We start from the raw sequence: 4977 nt of genomic DNA, 5'->3' as shown, positions 1-4977 counted from the left end.
AACAAAGATTTTGCTAATTTATTTTTCATAAATTTAAGTATACAAAAATAAGACTCACATTAATAATAAGAGAGTTATTTCTGTGTGTGAAGGTTAGGAACACAGGAGTGGGTGTTCTAACGAAGCTAAAGTGCATCTTTCATTAGATAATTTTCATAGTAGACCAAGCTACCATGTTTGGAGAATAAATCCCCTGCTTTTAAAATGACATGGATCTCATGATCTACTGAGAAGGTTTGAGTTTAGTTCTGTTATTTTCTCAGTGTTATCCTTTCATTCTGCCTACAGTACTTAAGTTCAATTAAATACTCCCATGTCAAAGCTCTGAAACCTATTCGTGCCTCCATTGTTTACAGATTGAAATCAAGAAAGAGAACAACTTTTAGCTTTTCTTCAAATTCCTTATGAGATTAAAGTAGGGTTAGGGAAACATTTGCCTTTGATGGAAGTCATTACTGTCTGTCTGAAATTTGAAAACCCATTCTTAAGAGCTCTTGAGTCCACTCTGCAGTTGTATGGAATAGGTATAGGAATATGGTTGTATCAAGAAGTAGGCAAGATGGGTTACTTATGTGGGTGCTAAATTGTAAAAGAAGTTAAGATATCATTCGATTGCTAAAATATTTTGGGCTATGTAAAAAAGAAATAAAATTGCATTTCTAGTAAAAACATGGTGAAAAGTAATACTTTTATAAGCCATTTGGGGCATGAAACATTGTTCCTAATCTACCATCTAAAGCAAGGTGGCAGGTAACTAGAAGGCTATTATTTTTCCAGTGGAAATGTACAGTTGGGGCTAGAACTTAACTATTTGAGACATTAGAGGAGAGGCCAGGTTCAGCCACAGGGGGCTACCTCTCTTCTTTTCTCATAAAATACTCTGCATCTTCTCTAAATAAATTTTAAATATTTAATGTACAACAGTCTGAAAGAACAACAAAGTATTATCCTGACTCAGGTATCCACTGGAATATTTGATTGGAATTTTTGTCTTTAAGCAGTTGACGGTGGTTGCTGGATTCCACTGTTTGGATATCTTTCTGTTCTTCCAATTCAAACTGAGGAAAACCAAGCCCTGGCAATGTGTTTACTTATTTTGGAATTTGCTTTGTCTAGACCACTGCTTCCCTGTCCTTCAAGCTGGCAAAAATGTCCTTGTTTTTCTTCTGACAGTTACCTTGTGTTCTCTTTGGTTCAGTTTAAAACACCATGAACTCCTTTTGAGCAAAAATTGGGATCCATGCCTACTGCTTCTTTGCATTCCTAATACCTACCCATTGTCTGGTACATGCTTGATTAGGTTTAGTGACTAACACAAGGCGCATATATATGAAGGAGATGAGTGCTGTAGATAAATGCAATACCAATTATTACTCATGTATCAAGCCAAATCATAAAGCTTTTCTTAAATATACACATGATTTTATTCTTTTTCTTACCCACTCTGCTCAAGAATTTTACAGATGACTTTTTACTTTTATTTCAATATCCACCTTAGTTTACCTTAGATTTCACTCTTGGCCCTCCTAAACACTTTAGGTGGTATTTGCATTCTGTGTTTGCTTGTAGGGAACACAGCCATGTTCAAGAAGGGAAAGGCCTGGACTTGGAGTAAGAAGACATGAGTTCATGAATTAGCTGTGTCACTTTCTTGTGTCTCTGATAATCTTTTATCATACCAATGTGAGGAGTGGGTGAAAAGATTAAATTATGTGTGTATATATAAAACATATATATGCTCTGTAATATTTAAAGAGCTAAAATTAAGCAGTTTATCATAATTGTATAAGGGCTCCTGCCCTTAGCTTTATCATCATTTAAAACATAGCACTTTTATTGTGTTATCATTCTTTACATTTAAAACAGTTTCTCAGTTTGATTATAAACTGCTCCATTCATTCTCCATTTCCTTTTGATCTGTTTATTCTGCTGTGACATCATCTCTGGAATAATGACATTCATTGATTCGTTAAAAAGTCAGATATTTTAGCACATAAACTTTACAATCTTCTCTATCAAATAAACTCTATTGATATAGTCTCATCTAAAAATAACTTTATAATGTACAGCATAGGGGATATAGTCAATAACATCATGAAAACTACGTATGGTCACAACAGGTTACTAGACATTGTGATGATCAATTTGTAAGGTATACAAATGTTGACTCACTATGCTGTACACTTGAAACTAATATCATATGTCAACTATAATTAAAAATAAATTTAAAAAATTTTAAAGTAACTTCATTGGTAGTTTACATGATTTCATAGGAAAAAGTAATAAAAGTTTTATTGACCTCTAGAAATATCTTTTGTGAACTGTGGATTGCGATTAGTCCTCAATTTTATGCGTATAAGAGAGGAAAGGAATGGATTATCCAAAATAATAGATAGATACTGATAAAGTTACATAATGGAATTACATTTTATGCTGGATAAGATAAACGTTGAAGTTAAAAATTATCTATTGCTAAAATGACATGTAAATATCTCTTGAAATTTTTAGTTTATTTAACATGCATGATTTTATAAATACAAACTTGTTCTGATATATTGTTTCTCATTAAACCCAACACAGGAAGATTTTCCTCCAGTATTGGAACAGATGACTTTTCCTCCATTTGAATACCAGATGCAGTGGTTATCTTGTGTTCTGGGCCCTTTTGTGGCCTATTGGGGCAAAATCTTTGCACTACAGAAAGCACAGAGGTTCATGTTTAGTGCAACCCATGAGTTCACGTTGAATGGAATGGAGGGTGGAGTAGCCTCTGCTAATTAATTTTTTTTCTTTTTTAACATATATACGTGATTAATTAACACAAATGAGAAGATGTGCGTGTGTCCATTGTATACAGCCTGTGTATACTCTCTGTGCACTTGAATACATGCATACTTTGGAAATATTGCGGGTTTGTTCCAGGCAACTACGAAAAAGTGAATATTGCAATAAAGCAAGTCAAACAAATATTTTGTTTCCCAGTGCATATAAAAGTGATTTTTACACTGTACTGTAGCCTATTAAATATGCAATAGCATTATGACTAAAAATACAATGTACACACCTTAATTAAAAATACATTATTGCTAAAAAATGCTATCTGAACCTGTTGGAAAAATGGTGCCAATGGAGTTGCTCAACACAGGGTTGCTACAGACTTTCAATTTATAAAAAAATGCAAAATCTGTGAAACACAATAAAGCAAAGTGTAATAAAATAAAATATGCCTGTGTTTATAAAAACACTTAAGAGCAAAGAAAAATTTTTAATATTTTTTTAAATTTTTCAGTCACAGTTGACATACAATATTATGTTAGTTTCAGGTGTACAACATAGTGATTAGATATTAATATAAATTATATAATGATCTGATCACCTCAATAAATCTAGTACCCATCTGAAACCATACATATTTATAATATTATTGACTATTTTTCTTATTCTATATTTGGTAACAGGATGACTAATTTGTAACTACTAATTTGTACTTCTTAATCTTTTTCACTTTTGCATCCACCCACCCAACCCCCTCCCATCTGGCAACCATCAAAATGTTCTCTGTATCTATGAGTTCTTTTTCATTTTATTTGTTCATTTATTTTGTTCTTTAAATTCCACATATTGGTGAAATCATATGGCATTTGTTTTTTTCAGTCTGACTTATTTCATTTAGCATAATATCCTCTAAGTCCATTCATGTCATTGCAAATGGTAAGATTTCATTTTTTATAACGGTAATATTCTATTGTATATATGTACCACAGCTTTTTTATCCAATCATCTGTTGATGGTACTTAAGCTTCCATATATTGGCTATTGTACAGAGTGCTACAGTGAACATAGGGGTGCATATATTTTTTCAAATTAGTGTTCTGGTTTTCTTCAGATTAATACCTAGAAGTGGAATTGTTGGGATATAAGGTAGTTCTATTTTTAATTTTTTGAGGAAACTCCAAACATTTTTCCGTAGTGGCTATATCAAAATGCAGTCTCACCAACAGTGCATGAGTGTTCCCTATTCTCCACATTCTTGCCAATACTCGTTTTTTTGATTTATTGATGGTAGCCATTCTGAGAGGTGTGAAGTGATATCTCATTGTGGTTTTTATTGGTATTTCTCTGTTGGTTAGTGACATTGAGCATCTTTTCATATGTCTATTGGTCTCTTTGGAGAAACGCCTATTCAGGTCCTTTGCCCATTTTTTAATTGGATTTTTTTTTTTTTTTTTTGGTGTTGAGTAGTATGAGTTTTTTTGGTAAATTTTGGATTTTAACTCCTTATGAGATGTGTCATTGGCAAATAACTTCTCCCATTCAATAGGTTGTCTTTTTGTTTTATAGACGGTTTCCTTTGCTGTGCAAAAAACTTTAGTTTGATGCAGTCTCATTTGTTTATTTTTTCTTTTGTTTCCCTCACCCAAGAAGATATATCAGAAAAAAATATCACTAACAGCAATGTCAGAGTGTTTACTGCCTGTTTTATTTTAGGAGTTTTATGGTTTCAGGCCTTACACTTAAATCTTTTGAGTTTTTTCTTGTATATGGTATAGAAAGATGATTCAGGTTTTTTTTTTTTTTTTGCATGTATTGTCCAGTTTCCCCAACACCATTTATTAAACAGACTGTCTTTACCACAATGTATATTCTTGCCTCCTTTGTCATAGATTAATTGACCATAAAGGCATGGATTTATTTCTGGGCTCTCTATTCTGTTCCATTAATTTGTTTTTATGCCAGTATCATGCTGTTTTGATTACTATATCCTTGAAGTATAGTTCGATATCAGGTAGCATGATAACCTCCAACTTCGTTCTTCTTTCTCAAGATTGCCATGGCTATTTGGGGTCTTTTATGGTTTCATATAAATTTTAAGTTTATTTGTTTTTAGTTCTGTGAAAAATGCCATTGATAATTTGACAGGGATTGCTTTGAATTTATAGACTGCTTCGAGTAGTACAGACATTATAATGATGTTAA

This window comes from Pteropus vampyrus, unplaced genomic scaffold (assembly GCF_000151845.1).
Source record: "Pteropus vampyrus isolate Shadow unplaced genomic scaffold, Pvam_2.0 Scaffold67, whole genome shotgun sequence".
NCBI lineage: Eukaryota > Metazoa > Chordata > Mammalia > Chiroptera > Pteropodidae > Pteropus > Pteropus vampyrus.
The sequence above is the reverse complement of the archived record's forward strand: the minus strand, read 5'-3'. Positions refer to the sequence as shown.